At 36.9% G+C, this 19,129-nt stretch overlaps 1 long non-coding RNA gene across 1 annotated transcript in view; it reads right to left on the reverse strand.

Annotated features, from left to right (window-relative positions):
- The window catches only part of LOC138155667 (uncharacterized), a 146,797-nt gene that overhangs the window by 55,599 nt on the left and 72,069 nt on the right, over positions 1-19,129 (reverse strand). Inside the window, exon 2 of the long non-coding RNA XR_011166928.1 lies at positions 2,188-2,261. This is a non-coding gene — a long non-coding RNA (uncharacterized lncRNA). The remainder of the gene's footprint in view (positions 1-2,187; positions 2,262-19,129) is intronic.

Below are 19,129 nucleotides of genomic sequence, written 5' to 3' on the forward strand. Positions count from 1 at the left end.
AAAGTAGTCTGGGTAGTCAAGGATTGAACTGTGTTTTAAATGAGTATAAAGTAGTCTGGGTAGTGAAGGATTGAGCCAGAGGTAACTGGGGGTAAAGTAGTCTGGGTAGTCAAGGGCTAAGCCAGGTTAAGAAGTAAATATCATAGACAAGGCTCCAATATGACAAGTACTCTCTTGGCTCACTACCCCCAGAGTCAGGCTGTTACATCTCCTCCTCAGGGACCTGAAGTGTGTATTCTTAATGGTCTTTATGGTCCTTTGCTCAAGTTTCCATTTGAAGGGTGTCCTCCCAACTCTTAGCCACCAGTTACTAGCACCCCAGTGACATTTAACCAATTGGCATCCATTAGCTTTTACAAAGGGATAGTTACCTCAAAGATCTAGAAAGAGCAAAAGTACAAATACTCCCCCACAATGCCCAGGGAATCAGAGTTTCCACTGCAACCACACCACCTCAGCCTCTGACTCCAAACCTAGTGTTTGGGCAACTGCACCATAGAGACTATAGAAATGACAGTTGTATGACATAAGTATTTGTGCTTTTTCCACCCTTATTAAAGATCATAACTTGTTTAGATCTTCCAGTTGTATATATAGTGATAATATTAATATGTTTGTGTCATATACCCTAAAGGTATATGAACTTGGTGACCAACAATCAAGTATCACACTTTAAAATAGCAATATTCAGTAATTATTTGTTGTTAGCCTAAGAATATGTGATTCTTAGCATGGAAAATCCATGGTAAAATCAAATACCTGATGATCCTTTTGGTAAGGAAATTCTTCCTATTTAGGCTAATCTAGTTGTCACATAACAAAGTGATTTGTCATTGGGACTGTAATCAAAACATTTCCAGCTTTAAAGAACCTCTCAGAATTTGTATTCTAATAACTAAGAGAATGAACCATGATGAAGCCCTGAAGTAGGATTTTTTTTGAGAGTGAAGTCAGTCAACACAGATTTCTTATTTGCTTATCATGTGCCAGCACTGTGCTAAGCACAAGGGATTTAAAGAAAGAGGAAAAAAATAGTCCCTAACCTCAATGAGTTCATACTCCAATGGAGAAACAACATGCAAGCTCCATACATGCTAAATATAGCCAGTGTAAATGGGAGCTAATCAGGGGGAAGGCAACAGTTTAACAGTGGCTAAGGAGCTGTTTTTATATTCAAGACATCCTAGGTTCACATCCTGCCTCTGATAAATATTGGTCATGGGATTCTAAGCAAGTCATCGTATCTCTCAGAGCTCTACGTTATAAATTGAAGACTTTAAACTACAAAACATTTGTTGATCTGCATTAGTAAGGGGAATTTCTTTATCAGGGAGAACCCTATTTTGATGAAATCACAGGACCAGCTCCCACCCACCAAAAAAATGTAGCTGATTAAGACAACTCACATTTCCCTCAGAAAGGTTAATAAAGAGAATTGGAAAACTTGGTTTTCAACATCCTGTGCTCAAAAGCAACAAGTTGACAGCTCAGAAACCTCAGTTTCTAAACACATTCTTCAAGAAGAGAATCAGAAGGGGAGGCCAGGTGGCACAGTGAGTAAGAGCACCAGCCTGGAGTCGGGAGAACCCGGGATCGGTTCCAGCCTCAGATACTTAACACCTACACACAAAAATAAGCCAAAAAACTGGCCGTGTATTCTTGAGCAAGTTACTTAGCCCCAATTGCTTTAAAAAAAAAAAAGAAGAAGAAGAGAATCAGAAAGTGTAGTATTTTAAATAGGACCTGGTGCCATCAGACATAGAATCAATGAATCTTAAGAGTTAAAAATCTCAGAAGCAAAATCCAACCAAAAACAATAATCATAATGATGGTGGTGGTGATGGTGATGGTGATGATAATGATGATGATAAATTTGTCTTGTGTTTACTCTGTGCTGAGCACTAAAGTAAGCACTTTACAAATATTATCTCATTTGATCCTGACAACAACCCTGGAGGAAAGAACTATTATTATCCCCATTTTACAGTTGAGTAAATTAAGTCAAAGATAGGTTAAGCTATTTGCCAAGGATCACACAGGTAGAGGCTGAATCTGAACTCAGCTCTTCTTAATTTCATGATCAATGTCCTATCCATTCTACCACCTAGATGCCTAAACAAGAATTGCTTCTTCTACAATATACAAGGGGGTGACCTCCCCCTCACTTGTGTAGGGTAGAAATCTTACCCAGGGATCAGTCAGCCTTGGAGTTCTCTTTTGAGACACCAGTCACTCATATGCAAATGGAAGACTTTGGAACCCTAGAATGAATGGAAAACATAGACAGCTTCAGTAATTTGGTTATGAATAATTTCAGAATCTGAGAACTTTGAGATTAATAAATGGGGAAATGTGAACACCAGTACTGTGGTATGGTAATAGGACTAATGTCATGTCCCCGATTATAGATAGACTGAGAATTTGGTTACTAACCATAAGCTAAGGAGGATTCATTCATGGAAAGGATCTAACTACTGAAACAAGAGAAATTAAGGAAGATTGGGCAGATTGATTGGCCAATGAGAGGCTGATAGGCTGGAGTGTCTCTACTGCCATCTACTGCTGAGAAGGAGGTTCAACAAATATGCTATATTTTGACTGATGAGAATAAATAGAATATACTCAGTTACTATGACTGGCTGCTTAGAAGGGGGAAAAATAGAGGACCAGAGATGCTTCTCTAAATTTCTACCTGTAACTGATGAAAGGGGAGAGAAAGAGAAGAAACCTGCAAATGAACTGTTTCAGAGACTTTTTTTTAAGCTGTTGCTTTTTCCTGAGAAAGCACACCATTTCAGCTGAAGGCAGAAGCTACATCTGAAGGTGGAAGTGATGGATAATACAGTTTCTGTCAAGGATTCAGCTCAGATGAGCAGAGGAACAGTTTAGAAACAGAGCATCAGGGGACAACAGAGCCCAGTGGATCATCTCCTCTGGTAGAGACATCATACCTGGTGAGGTGTTAGTCAAAAACTTCATGGAACAGTTCCAGTTAGCAATGAAAGCATCTATTCAACACAGAAGTTATACTCATCAAGGAATTCTTATGACTAATTCCTGTGATAAAGGATAATGAAGTCTAAAATTCCAGAGCTGAGCTGTCCTTGCCACATGTATTCCCTATACATATACTTTAATACCCCTCCAAGACTTTAAGTGTGTGTCCAATCTCCCGATAGACACTGTGAGCATTGAGGGTAGAGTGGAACTGAGGTTTATAAGGAAATGTTGTATTTATATTATGTACTTATTTTGCATTTTCAGTAAGTCTTTTAGTTAAAATTAATCTAACTAATTGCTCTTCTGTTAATGTGAAGTACACCAGTGGGGGCTCATGAGCTATACTGTTGGTATGGTACTCTAATACCTACATACCAAAATTATTGGCCAAAAGTAAGAAAGAAAGCACTCTACCAAGCTCCTATAAGGCAAATATAATTCTAAAACCTAAATTGAGGAAGGATAAAGCAAAGAAAGGGAACTATAAATCAGGGTCATTAATGAATATTCATTTTGAAAAATTTAAACAAAATCTTTGCAAAAAGACAACAGAAATTTATCCCTCCAAAAATCATTCATTAGGACCAAAATGAATTTATACCAGGGATATAAGAATGGATGAAAATTAGGAAAATTATTGACATAATTAGTAAAAAAAAAAAAAACCAACATCTAAAAGCACAAACTAATCTCAAGAGATAAAAAAGTTTTTGACAAAATACAACATTCATTTATACTAAAATAAAAACAAACTAAAAAACCTTCCAAGTATAAACAAATGATAATCTTTTTTTCTTTTTGGAAGGCTGTTGGGATTAAGTGATTTGCCCAGGGTCAAACAGCTAGTTTTTGTGTTGTGTCTGAAGCCAGATTTGAACTCAGGTCCTCCTGACTCCAGGGACGGTACTCTACTCACCACCTAGACACCTGTGGAGAATCTTTTTGTAATATAATTTAAAATTTCATACCAAAACCAAACATTATATGAAATGAAGAAACACTAGAAACTTTCCCAATAAATACAGGAGCAAAGATGCCTTTTTTCTCTGCAATTATTTGGTGTAGGTCTAGAAATAGTTAAGGGTCTTGCTTATATGATCTATTCAACTGATCAACTTTTCTATATTTTAACCAGTAACAGAATAGTTTTTATGTTTAACACATTGAAGTATAGTTGGAAATATGGTAATGTTTGACCTATTACATTCCAATTTTTTTTCATTATTTTCCTTCAAATTCTTGATTTGGGGTTTTTTTCCAGATAAATTTTTGTTATTATTTTTTTTAATTCTTTAAAATAATTCTCTAGTAATTTGGTTGTCAAGACAACCAAAATAATTAGGTAGTATTGTCATGTTAATGATACTAGCATGGTCTAAGCATGAGCATTGAATATTATTTTTCTGTCTTTATTTCTGTAAAGTTCTATAACTGTGTATGGTTTGTGCCTTGCTAAATTCATTTGAAATTTGTTTTATATTCAATAGTTGTTTTGAAAATAATTTCTTTTTTTTTTTTACTAATTCCTACTGGGTTTTAATGGTAATAGAATAACTAATATTCACAGTGTTTATTTAATATTCTATAGCTTTACAGAAGTTTTTATTCAATTAAATTGAGTCATCTCTAGAATTTTCTAAATGAACTATCATACAATTCACAAAAGTGATCATTTTATTTCTTCTTTGTCTATACTTATTCTTTCCACTTTTCTATTGCTTTATTATAATAGATAGAATTTACAGAACTGTATCAAATAATAATGGTGACAATGGGGATCCTTGCTTTAACCTTGATCTTATTGGGAAGCCTTCTAATATTTTTTCATTATAGATACTGCTAACTCTTGTCAAACTTATGCAATATTTAGTGATACAATTATGATACACACCCTTCTAAGTGATATAATCATAGGACTACCAATCCTTCATTTTAGTATAACAATAAACTGGTCAGGATTTTTATCATTTAAAGATGTTGCTATACTCTCTTTGCTAATATTTTATTCAATATTTTTTGCATTCATATTCATTATAGATATTGGTCTATTATTTTCTTTTGACTTATCTGTCCTTGGTTTGGGTATCAGGACCATATTTGTTTTCAAGAAACTTGTATTATCCCTCCTTTACCTGTTTTTATTATATTAGAGTTAATTTGTCTTTAAATATTTGACATAATTCATTTATAAATCCATTTGTATCTGGATTTTTCCCTTTGGAGTTCTTTTATGACTCGTCCTATTTTTTTCTGACTTTACATTATTTAAAATCCCTATTTCTCATTCTCTTAATTGGATTATTTTATATTTTGTCACTATGTGTCCATTTCATTTATGTCATTCATTCTCTAACTGGGCAAAAGTTTCTAATAATTTGTTATTTCCTCTTCATTGGCTGTAAACTCTGCTTTTTCATTTTTGTATTTAGTAACCTGGTTTTCCTCTTTTTTTATTAAAGTAGCTGATAGTTTGCTTACTTTATTATCACCAACACTTCATTAGATGATAGTCTGGGTCAAGGATTTGTGGTGAGAAGATAGCCACAGAGCAAAGACCTAAGAAGAATGCTGGAAAGAAGATGGTGGTTATTGTTTCATCTGGAATGCTTTTAAATGTCTTCTGGGAAGTGTTTTAGGCAATCTAAACTCAGATGTCAACTTTTAGTTGCCATTTTTATTGGAAGTCTATGGGAGGCTATCAAATGATTTCCTAAAATCTAGGTAAATTATATCTTCGGCAATCCTCTAATCTGACAGTCTAGTAATCTTATCCAAGAAGGAAATTAAAGTAGTTTAGCATGACTTTTCCTTGATGAAACCATGCTGGTTCTGTGTGATCATAGTTTCTTTTTCTAAATATTCATGAACCATCCCTTTAATAAAGAATTCTAGAATCTTTCCAAGATTTGAAGTCAGGCTTCCATTTTCTGAAAATCAGCATAACATTCCCCCTCTTTAATCACAGAGTTCCTGTTCCTGTAGCCACTATCTTTCAAAGATCATAGACAGTGGCCCAGCAGGCACATCAAATCTCTTGAATATCAAGAAAGTTGCAACACATTACTAATAATCCCATTTCTTCCACCTAATATTTGTGTGACCTTACACAATTCATCTAACCCCTCAGGGTCTTTGTTTCCTTGACTGTAAAGTAAGAAACTTGGACCAGATGATCTCCAAAGACTATTCCAACCACAATATTCTATAACCCTGTGGCTTGCACTTAAGAAATGATTTAAACAACATCATGAAGGATATGTATGACTGAAAAGGGGGAATTTAATGAATGCCCCCACTGTGGGAACTCAAATGAAAACATCCTGGAAGGGAAATATTCTCAACATGACTTCTGAGACCAAGGACCAATTCCAGTCAAACTGTTCAACTAACTGTCTCTAGTATACAGTATTTATACAGTAAGAAACTGAACTTGTAGTCAGGAAGACTTGGGTTCAGATTCTGCCACAGACACTTAATAACTGTATGATGTTTATCTTCTCTGTTCTTATCTTATTCTTATCTTCTATTTTCCTCATCTATAAAATGAGAGGGTTGGACTCAATGGCTTCTAAGATCCCTTTTGCCTCTAAATCCATGATACTATGATTTCCCAACTCCATACCTTTACTCAAGCTCCATTCATGTTACCCAAAGCCTAATGACTCTTTTGTTTATGGCGCTCTGAGTCTATGTGACCCTGAGAAACATTCTTTGGCTTTTAAGTTCTTTCTTTTTCATTCTAGGTTAAGGAAATGACTTTGGGTCACTGACCTTGGAAGGATCACTGACCTTGAAAAGGTCATTGACCTTGAGAGTTTCTTTTTTTTTTTTTTTAAGCAATTGGGGTTAAGTAACTTGCTCAAGGTTACACGGTCAGTTATTTCTGGGTGTGGTGCTAAGTATCAGAGCCTGGATTTGATCCCAGGTTATCCCGACTCTGGGGCCTGTGCTCTTACTCACTGTGCCACTGACTTTGAGAGTTTCAAAGGTCCAAAGAGCAAGCCATGGGATTCTGGGGGTCTGATTCCAGGATGGGTTTTACAGCTGGAGAAACATTGAGGCCCCAAGGAACAAGGATTGATTTTGGAAAGTGACTTTGGGGTCCCCAGATCAGTGGACAGACTCACCTTGCAATCATGTCACATCTGGAAATGAATATAGTAGAGGCAATGCTATCTAGGAATTGAACTAAGTTCTTAGCCTAACTCTGCTCCCTCCTCAAAGACCTAGGTATAGAATTTTAGGCCCCTGAGATGTTCAGGAAATGTTTGTATTTTGCTCTTGCTATATATTTGAAGTAACTATCTCTTAGTAAAAATTAGTCAGTGGAACTGAGGTGCTAGTTATGAGCCCATAACAGCTGGAGAGAGTTTAAGTCAATGGTGGTAGAGACAACCAGGGTGGAGGAGACATGGGCATATTTGTAGGAAAAAGGGAATAAGCCAGTATACAGTGAGATAGAAAGTAAGTGAAAGGGTAGGGATGACAGAGGGGGCTGTCTCTTGAGGGAGACAAATAAGGAATAAGATCACATCGTCATGTGAGACAGGGGCGAAAAAAGGAGATTACTGCAGAAGGTAACTGAGTGCTAGGAGCTGAAGGGGGGAGAAGAGGGAGCTCACAACAAGTAGCCTCCATTTTTTTCCATGAAATATGAGGCAAGGTTTTCAGTTTGCCTTTTATAGAGGCAAGATGATTTTATTTTAACTAAAGACATAGGAGACTAACATTTCAACAGGGAATAGCTGTTCACAAAATCACTAATTATAGTCCTATTTGAAGTTCTATTATGAGAAATAATCATTTGGTAGCTTAAGTAAATATCCCTTAGTGCCAACTCCATTATATGAATATATTGAGCAAGGCTAAGTCCCTGCTGTGAAATTTATACATAAAAGTCAGATGCACTTGTTAAATTATTGTGTATCATATTTGACAGTCAGTAATGACTATAGAGAACTAAGATAACATTGGCTCCAACAATCAAATGATTAAAATTGACAGGAAGAGTGTAAATATGACCCCAATTAACAAATCTACTAATATAGCAGTCATTCCCTATTTATGGATATCAGCCCAAGTTTGGCTTTAAGTGTGACAATTATATATATACAACTAAAGGTATTTGCCAAGGCAAACAGAAATTTTACTATAACTCTGAGTACCAATCAAATGAAAAATGAAACTAAAACATGTATGCATTTTTATTTTTTTCTATAATAATTTTGTAGTGATTAATACTGTCAACAAGACCAGTAATTAGTGCCAAATGGTCAAATTATTGCCAGCCCCCCTCAAGAGTGAACTTTTGTATGATTATAAAACATGGTTCTACTAGTCTGTCTAATTGATAGCTTTTCCATGACCCAGGGAGATTTTCTGTCTTTATTTTTTCTTAATCACAGTTCATAATTTTTAATTTTTTCCTTTGGAGGCAAAAATATGGCAACAAATCAAAACTAGCTCATTATCTCTAGGTCATATTCTCCAGGGAGGAAATTAATCAGTCAACAAACACTTATTAAGCTCTTACTATGCACCAGACATTGTGCTAAGAGCTGAGAACACCCCTGAAAAAAAAAGCAAAAAGAGTTCCTGACCTCAAGAACATTACATTCTAATGGAATAGACACCATAGATATAAATTAGTATATACAAGACACAAAGAACGGCTGGAAAATAGTCTTGTAGGTGAAAGAACTTGAATGTGAAAGAATGTATCAAGAAAGACCTCCAGTCATGCTTGAATTGAGTCTTAAAGAAAGAATGGGGGGTTGGAGGAGGGGGAGAGGGACAGCTAGGTGGCCTAGTGAATAGAGCATGGCCCTGGAGTCAAGAAGACCTGAGTTCAAATTCGGTTTCAGACACTTGACTCTTACTAGCTGTGTGACCTTGAGTAAGTCACTTAAATCCAATTGCCTTGCCTTCTCCCCTCCAAAAAAAAAAAAAGGAATGGGATTTTATTAGGTGGCAATGAGTAGGCAAAGTTTTCTCTGAGCATGGCAGATAGAAACTGGAGATGAAAAATGAGAAATCATATGTAAAGAACAAAAAGTAGGCAGGACAGCATAGTTTCACCATGAGAACATGAAGGGAAGTAATGCAAGAAAGAAAGCCAGATTGTGAAGAACTTGGTCACCTGTTTAAAGGATGAAATAGAATGAAGAAGAAAGAAGCCAAGTAGAAACCTATTGCAACAGACCAGATGAGAAGTGTTGAGGACCTGAATGAGTGGTGACTATGAGAGTGGAAAATATAAAAAAAATATGTGGCAGAGAAAGAAATGACAGTATGTGCAAGTGGTTGGATCTATGGGGGTGAGCGAGAGTCACAACAGCAGCTAGGTGGCACAGTGGATAGAGTGCCAGGCCTGGACTTAGGAAGACCTGAATTCAAATCTGGCCTCAGGCACTTAACTGCTGTGTGACCCTGAGCAAGTCACTTAAGCCTGTTTGCCTCAGTTTCCTCATCTGTAAAATAAACTGGAGAAGGGAATGGCAAACCACTCTTGTATCTTTGCCAAGAAAACCCCAAATGGGCTCATGAAGAGTCAGACACAAGTGAAAACGATTGAACAGCAAAAGAGAGAGCAGCTGGGAACCTAGATGACTAGAAAAGTCATGATATTCTTTAAGTAAAAGAGATGCTTGGAAGAGGCTGGGCTTGTGGGGACAGATAATGTGGGACATGGGGAGTTTGCAGTCCCAACAAGACATTCAGTTGGAAGTGTCCAATAGACAGTAGGTGAGGGGAAACACTAGACCTAGATATGATAAATAAACTCATGGAAACTGAGGAAAGAAAGAGAATAAGCATTTACATAGTGTCTGCTATGTGCCTGGTACTGTTCTAAGTGCTTTACAAATGTTATCTCATTTGATAATATCACCAAGTGAGAGGGGATAGAGAGTGAAAAGAGAAGGCCCTCGGACAGAGCCTGGGGGGATCCTCACAGGTACTTAGCATGATACCAAGGAAGATTCAGCAAAGGACACTGAGAAGGAAAAAGCAGAAAAATAGGAAGACAACAAAGAAAAAGCAGAGTCACGAAAACCCAGAAGACAGAGAGCATGCTGGAAAGTGATAAGCATTGACAAATGCTTCGGAGAGTTCAGTAAGGAGGAAGATCGAGAGAAAGAGAAAAAAAAAAACATTAGGACTGACAATTAAGAGATCAGTGGTGACTGAAGAGGCTGCAGGTGAATAAGGTCGGAATCCAGTTCATGGAGGATTCGGGAGAGGAGAGGAAATAGCCATCTCTATGAGTATAAAGGTATAATTATATAGTATATATATATATAAACTTCTTCAAGAAGTTTAGCTGAGCACGGAAGAAGGTATAATAATAATAAACATTTATATGTTTATTCTATATAATGTAATATAACATAATATAATTATAACATATGGCATGCTATATAATATGACATGATATGATATGATGTGATGTGCTATATGATATAATGTGATATGACATGACATGATATAACATAATATTACATAATGTAATATTATATAACATAATGTAATATAGTATAGTATAATATAACATAACATGGCATTATATAACATGACATGACATAATATAGTATAGTATTGTATAGCATAGCATAATATAGTATAATATAACGACATATATATTCTATATATAATTATATAGCATTCACTACATGCCAGGCACTGTGTAATATTTGTAATTTATTTGTAATATTTACAAATATTATCTCATTTGATCCTCACAACAACCCTGGAAGGCAGGTGCTATTATTATCCCCATTTTGCAGTTGAGGAAACTGAGGCAAACAGACACAATCCTCAGTGTAGAGGGTAGGGAGAGAAGTTGACAGGAGACTTGCAGAAAGAATAGAAAGTTTTCATAGAAAATGGATGTTGCGGGGAGTAAAGGAAGGAATCCATTAGAGAAGACAAGTAGAATTGCCTTGCTACAGTGAGGACACAGTTGAAACGAGTCAAGTCAGCAAACATTGATGAGCCTACTATATGTGCCAAGTACTGTGTGAAATTCTGAAATAATTTAATGACTACCATAAATTTGAAGTGAAACCAGTCAACCTGATTTCATGATTTCTTCCAGTTGAATAACATGTGAGTAGACACTAAGGTGGGAAATGGTGGGAGATCTCATGAAATGAGGTGTCAATTTTAGAAAATAATGAACTTTGGTGCTTCCTTGTTGTTACTTCAGATTGATATGTTTAAATCTAAAGTTGAGAGGAGCAAAGCAAAAAGAAAAAGCAAAATATGTCTTCAGAGAGATCTAAGAAAAAAATTTTAGAAACTATCAGAGACATTGAAAACTAACGTTGAACCAAAAGGTCAGGGCCAGTAATTGAGCTACAGGACAAATTATGGGCTTATGATTCCTGTTTCTGTGGTTTGTATAGGGTGAGGGTGGGGGGAGGGGGAAACCAAGTCAAAAGGAAAAATTCCAAAGAAGGTTCAAATTTATTCCCCAACCTCAGAGCCTCATTCACGTTGGCCTGTTTGGTTTTTATTGCTTTGTTCACACACAAATTAGTGCTAAGGATGCTAAAGGCCAGGTTTTTTTTTTAATTCCTTTGCTTCTGGTATTGATGAAAGAAAACATTCCTCCTCAAATATGTGATTATTTGGTTCCTCACAAGTTCAAGATGTGTGAAAAGGGAGAGGGGGACGTTCCTTAAGAAAATTTCCTTCTACCCCAGTTTAAAACGGTTCTTTTTATCCAGTCATCACAAATAAATCAGCCATTCCTTCAATAATGAATAAAGCATGTTATTTTTCTAATTAACTAAGAAGAAGGAGAGTGGATATAGGACATGCTTAGTAAATGCTCTATCTGCTAATCTATATTTATCTCTATTTTTCTATCTATCTCCAGATAGTAGAGTGGAGAGTAGATACTTCATGACTTTTGTAAAGAAGTTTCCTAGCAGAGAAATAAGGAAAAAATAATAATAGTGATTTTCATTTTAAATCACCTGAATTTTTTCAAGCCACACTACCATCCTATTATAGTGTGGCTTGCTATGATTGGTGTTTCCCAAAACAACATGATTAAAATTAAATTAAATTTAAATTTATTAAAATAAATTTTAATTTTAAAATTAAAACATTAAAATAAATATTACTTCTCTTCCATCTCTTATCCTAACACCAGCACTATAAATTATTCTGAACTTAAATTGAATATTATAGTATTGGGGAAAGTGTTTTGGCAGAAGTCAAAAGATCTGAATTCAAATTCTAACTCTACTACTTCCTACTTGTATGACCCTGGGCAAATCACTTTACCCCTCTGGGCCTCAGTTTCCTTGTCTGTAAAATGAGACAGTTGAGAGAGATGACCTGTAAAGTCCCCTCTAAGTTGTAAAGCTGGGATTCTCTGATGCTATGAAATAATTGTAAAACTAGTAGTATGGTGGCAGAGTAACTAGTGTGTTGGATTTGAAGTCAGGAAAAACTAGGTTTAAGCCATCCTTCTGACATTTAGGCTGCATCTCCTGGGCAAGTCCCTTAATTTTTAGAAGTATCAGGTTCCTCATTGTAGAGATTATAAAATCTATAATACCTACTTTACAAAGGTGCTGTGAGGTTCCAGTGAAGTAGTGTGTTTAAATCCCTTTGCAAATGCCTAAATGCTATTAAATGTCAGCAAGATGAGTCTTCCTTATTCCAGGACCAACACTCTATCCATTGTGCCACATAGCACATAACAATGCTCTCCCTTAATTCTTTTCCTATCTAACTGTTCCTTCTCAGCTTCCTTTGCTGGATTATCACCCATGTTCCTCCTCCTAAATATGGATACACCTGCCCTGAGTCTTTTATTTAAAAATTTAATTTAAAAAATTTATTTATTAAATAATAAATAAAATCTTTATTGCCAGGGGTGCTAGGTGGCACCATAGTGGATAGAACAGCAGATGTGGAGTTAGGAAGACTCACCTTCCTGGATTCAAATCTGGCCTCATATACTTACTAGCTGTGTGACTCTAAACGAGTCACTTAACCCTGTTTGCCTCAGTTTCCTCATCTGTAAAATGAGCTGAAGAAGGAAATGGCAAACTAATGTAGTATCTTTGCCAAGAAAATCCCAAATGGGATCACAAAGAGTCGGACATGACTAAAAACAACTAAACAACAATTTATTGACAGACCCCATACAGATTCAATTCACTTAGGCAATATATTAAAAAAAAAAGTGAGACAAAATATTCATACATTGTTGCACTTGTTAGTTCTGAGTTTGTCATAGAGAGAGAGATATCATTTCAATGTAGCCTGAGCCCTTAGGAGCATCCAAACATTTCTCAAACCTTGTAATGAATAGATTCTCTCTATCCTAACAAAATCCCATGATCCACTTATAATTCACTGTTGAAGCTACATCTAAATAAAAGAATTTACTGGAGGAAATTTTCTCTGATGTCCAAAAGTATGCCCAGGTTCCTCACATCCTTAATAAACAATCCCATCGTCTATGATCTTATCATCTACAATCCCACCAAGCTCTCATCCTTTATTAAACTCTATACTTATTACCTCCACTTCTTCTCTTCTCACTCTGGGAACTTTTGCAGTCTGGCTTCTGACCTCAACACTCAGTTGAAACTGCTCTCTCCAAGGTTACCACTAATCTCATAGTTGCTAAATTCAATGGCCTTTTCTTAGTCCTCACCTTTCTTGATATCCCTAAAGCATTTGACATCACTGACTACCCCTTCCTCATAGATATTCTCCTCTACATTTCCATGACAATTGTTGTGGTTGTTCAGTCATTTTCCAGTTGTGATTTGGAGTTTTCTTGGCAAAGACACTGGAGTGCTTTGACCTTTCCTTCTTCAGTTCATTTGACAGATGAGGAAACTGAGGCAGTGTTAAGTGACTTGCCCAGGGTCTTACAGCTAGTAAATATCTGAGGTCAGATTTGAACTCAGTAAGATGAGCCTTCCTTATTCCAGGCCCAACACTCTATCCATTGTGCCACATAGCTGCCCCATAAAAATGCTCTCCCTTAATTCTTTTCCTATCTAACTGTTCCTTCTCAGATTCCTTTGCTGGATTATCACCCATGTTCCTCCTTCTAAATATGGATACACCTGCCCTGAGTCTTCTCCTCTTCTTTTGCCACACTCTCAGAACACTCATCAGTTCATCATTAATTCAATTGTCATCTCTGTGAAGATGATCCCAGACCATCTTGGGGGTGGGGCAGAAGTAACAATTGCAGTCATCAAGAAAGGTCTCTTAAAGGAGGTGATATGAACTGAGCTTTTTGATGAGAGCTGGAGATTCCAAGAAGAGGTGAGGAAAGAAAACATCCCAGGCCTGTGTAAAGGAATCCAGATGGCAGATGAACTTTCATGTTCTGGGAATATGGAATACACCATTTTTACTGGCGGATATAATATGTGAGGGGGAGCGTGTATAATAAACCAGGAAAGATAGATCAAAGTTATACAGTGAAGCAGTTTAACTACCAAAAAGACAAATTTATCTTTTATTCTAGAGGCAGTGAGAGACATTGAAACTTCTTGGGTCAGGAAGTGACATAGAATGTGGGGTATCACCTTATAGACCAAACAGCACCCCCCCCCAAAAAAAACCAAGCAACTATCCTTCCTGAATTTCTTAGACCAAATTTTCTCCTACAAAGGGATGCAAATCACCAAAGTCACTTTCTTTCTTTGCTAGATTAATCTATCACTGACTATTCATTTCAGCTTCTTGGGTATTTCTTAGAAGCAAACTTTCTTCCCTCTTTCCACACCACTAAGGAATGGTACTTTTATGATCATCTGTGTTCACTATCTCTAATTAATCCTATAAAAATCTTGTTTGTGCAGAGTTGTTTGCAAATTGTCTCCCCCATTAGACTATTTACTCTCTGAGAACAGGGGAACAGGGTCTAGGTTTTGGTTTTGTTTTTTTTGTTTGTTTGTTTGTTTGTTTATTTGTTTGTGAATTTATTTTTAGCCTTTTTTTTTTGTACACCCAGCACTCAGCATGTTGACTGGCAAAAAGAAAGGGTTTAATAATGCCTAGTAGGCAGCTAGGTAGTGCAGAAGATGGAGTTAGTCTATAAACATTTATTAAGCGTCTACTGTGTGTTAGCACAAACTGTGCTGAGTGCTGGAGAAAGGAAGGAAAGCAAAAGACAGTCAGTCCCTTTCATCAAGGAGGTCACTATCTAATGAGGGAAACAACATACAAATAGCTATGTACAAACAAGTTACATGTAGAAGAAACAGGAAATAAACAGAGAGAAGGCCCTAGAATTAAAGAGGGATTGAGGAGGAAGTATTAGATCTGGAGCAAGGAAGACCTGATTTCAAATCCAACCTCAGACACTTACAAGCTGTGTGACCTTGTGCAATTTACCTAACTGCTATCTGACTCAGTTTCCTCATCTGTAAACAATAGTACCTACCTCTCAGAATTGTTGTAAGGATAAAATGAGATCATATTTGTAAAACATTTTGCAAACCTTAATGCCCTATATAAATGCTAGCTAGTAATAAATAATAACAATAAAAACAATAAATCCTTGTTAGCTATTAACTGGATAATCATAGGGAATCAGTAGCATACCCCCAATAGATCAATCTATCAATAAACATTTATTAAACACCTACTATGTGCCAGGCATGATACCAAATGCTGACAAATCATAGATTTAAAACTGAAAGGAACTTCAGAGGTCCAATCCCATCATTTTTTACAGATAAGGAAACTGAGGGCCCATTAGGTTAAATGTATTCAAGATCATACAGGTAGTGAGAGGCAGAATAATCTGAGCATTTGGGAAAACATTTGGGAAAATTCAAAATGACCTTATAGTCATCTTATTGAACCATTTCACACTCAGAATTGTTTTGTTTGTTGCCTTTTTTTAAGTCTAAATTCAATCTTGACCTATGACTTTTGACCTATTTGCTTCTATCAAATCTTTTGAATGGAAATACAACCTTTAAATGGGGGGTGGGGAGAGACAAATAGGGTCCATTCATTTTTCCCTCATATGACCACCTACTCTGTGGGGATGTAATGAACCTAAAGTATTGGGGTACAACATCTGGCAAGTGCTTGTGAATTACAATTTTCTTTTACAACTGAAAACCATATCCTGCATGCAGTCTCAGTGGGGTTTAATGCTGTCAGAGCATGCAAGGCTTGTTTTGATCTCTTATGGAGTAACACACATAACTTTGAGTTCACACTAATAACATCCCTGTGTCTGGTATATACTAATCCAGAGGCTACTAATTAAAGGTCAGCATTAAGCAAACACGATTTCATTACAAAACATGTGAAACTTATTAAAACTTAAAAGTAACTGCTGGGTCTCAGTCCCGGCTAACTGAAAGAATGTGGGAGGCTTGGGAGGTTATTCAAGAAAATTTTATTTTAGCCCCTTCTAAATACCCTGCATTTGCCTACTCAGTACACAAAGGGTCAGTGCTGTGCAAAAATGTGGCGTCCTTTTAAGTGTCCTTTGAATCCAAGAGATCAAAAAAGATTCAGTAAGTCATCAGTCCATTACCTCCAATAGGATAGACATTTAACCATAACCATAATTTTAATCACTGGTCTAATAATAATGATTAAAAAAAAAGTCAATCCCCTGGAAAGAATATCTCCTCTGTGCTCAAAGGACCTGGGTTCAGGTTCCACCTCTGCTACAAAACTCTATAGCCTCCAAGTCTGTCTGGGCCTCAGGTTCTGTATCTGTAAAATGGGGGTAGGGTAGATTTGATGTTTTCTGTGGTCCCTTCCAGCAGGAAGTTGAATCTGTGATCCAACTGGAATTCATAAGGAACTTTAAAGTTTACAAAGCACTTTACACACATCTTTTTGGATCCTTAACCAATCCTGGGAAATAGGTATGATAAGTGTTGTTTTATTCCCACTCTTGGGTTTGTTTGTTTGTTTTTTTCATTCATACTTTTGACTTCAAAAGGTCTAAGAAAGCTGGGTGGCTTAGTGGATAGAGTGCCAGGCCTGGAATCAGGAAGATCTGAGTTCAAATGAAACCTCAAATATTTACTAGTTGGGTGACCTTAGGTAAGTCATATAACCTCTGTTTGCTTTGGGTTTTTTCTTCTGTAAAATGGGAATGATAATAATAGCATCTACCTTGCTGGGTTGCTGTGAGGATCAAATAAGAAAACATTTGAAAAAAACACTTAACACAGTGCCTAGCACATAGTAGGTGCTATATAAATGTCTGTTCCCTTCCCTCAAAAGTGATTTCTTACCTAGCCTTAAGCATTGAATGGGTGTTGCCTCAGTCAAACTGAAACCTGGGAAAGACCTTAGCTTAAAAAGACCAAGGTCCCCCACTGCATCTAAAGCTATCTCCAGTTGTCCTGATCTATATCTGGTCACTGGACCCAGATGGCTCTGGAGGAAAAAGTGAGGCTGGTGACTGCACAGCCCTCCCTCACTTAAATCGAATTCACTTGCATGCCATGGCATCACCTCCCTTATGTCACAATTCTCTTCAAGAACGAAGGACAAACATCAATCAACCTCAACCCTCAAAGGTATAAGAAATTCCTTCCACCAATGCAGTGAAGTAACTCATACTAACTTATGGTTTTAGAAATCTTTTGGGGTCACTGAGTGGTTAAGTGACTTGTCCAACATCAAAGGCAAGACTTGAATCTTTCTGACTCAAAGGTCAATCATTTTGCTACTATACCATGCTTTCTCTATTTTACAGCTGAGGAAACTGAAGTTAGGAAGTTAAGCAATTTGCCAATGGTCACTTAACTACAAAGTAGCAGAAGCAGTTTTCAAAACCAGGTCTTCAGAGAGGAATAGCACCTCTGTTGTGAGGGCTTGCCGAGCCATTTTCAGGGCTGTCCATCCACCTTTGGTGTCCACCTTCACTCAACTCTCACCTATGGCTCCAAGAAGCTGTTACATGTGCAGTGGTCACACTCTGGTAAAACCATCCCAACAGATGGAATAACCAGGTTGAGGGTAAAGGACTCCTTAAACCCATCAGTGAGTCAGGGGAATATCTGTGAAGACTTGCCCCAGTGGAATGTGCACATAAGAACAATTTGATCCAACAGCCACAAAGGTGATTGAAGTAGGCGCTTTGGAGTGCTTAGAGTTTGGTCAGATGTCAAAGACACCAAGGTCACCCACTGTCAGTCATCTTGACTTTTGTCTTGCCATTGGACTTCAACAATTGGGGAAGAGGGAGCGAGACTAAATGACTTTATGCAACTCTGCCTCACTTAAATTCAATTCACACGCAAGTCAAGACATTACCCTGTGAGATCTTTGGCTCTCTCTGAAAACAAAGGAAAAACAACGAAACTCAGAAACTACAGCTCAAGTTGGACCACCCATTTCTATCATCATCTCCTCAGTGAAACTTTTATAACTGTTTGGAGCTAATAGACAGGTGGGGGGGGGGGTCTTAATAAGGAAAGGAGCATAACTCAGTGCAAGAAAAATAACTTTTATTTTTGACCCTGGCAACTTGTCAGCTTAGGGTTGTATGATTTTGCTCAGTGTTGAGACATTTGTCACATGGTTCACAAACACAGATATTTGCTAAAGTTGAAAAATAAGAGAGAGAAGCATGGAGCTCCTGAGCTTTGTTCATCTCTAATCCTGACATGTAACAACCCTGGCATTCAAAGCCCCTTTTCACATAAAGTCACATACCTTCATGTGACCTGCTCTAGACTGGACCATCTGATTGACCAATAGCAATGTGTACCTCTGGTTTCTGCCTTAGCCACCAGTTCCCCTGTCTGTCTGGTTTCAAGATTCAAACACCATGCTTACACAGCTCACCACTTCTTCAGACTGAACAAAAAAATGAATGACTTCTTCTGACCTATTGTATTGTTGGGGGCGGGGGGGGGGAACTACTTTCTGAGCCTAAATGCTTCATCTCAAAGCATTTAAAACACGTTTTATTCTGAAAATGTCACTCGTAATATGGATAGCAGGTCTTCATTTCAGGTAGCCCATTTGTACATCATTAAAAATCCTGAGCTGAAATTAAATTTTAATGAAATTAATTTTAAAAAATTTAAAAAAGAAATTAATTGAGTCAGGCCAATTCCACTTTAAATCTGATGAAAGGATAAATAAAACT

This window comes from Petaurus breviceps, unplaced genomic scaffold (assembly GCF_028583685.1).
Source record: "Petaurus breviceps papuanus isolate PSGF00001 unplaced genomic scaffold, PetGlider_PUasm1.0 154, whole genome shotgun sequence".
Lineage (NCBI taxonomy): Eukaryota > Metazoa > Chordata > Mammalia > Diprotodontia > Petauridae > Petaurus > Petaurus breviceps.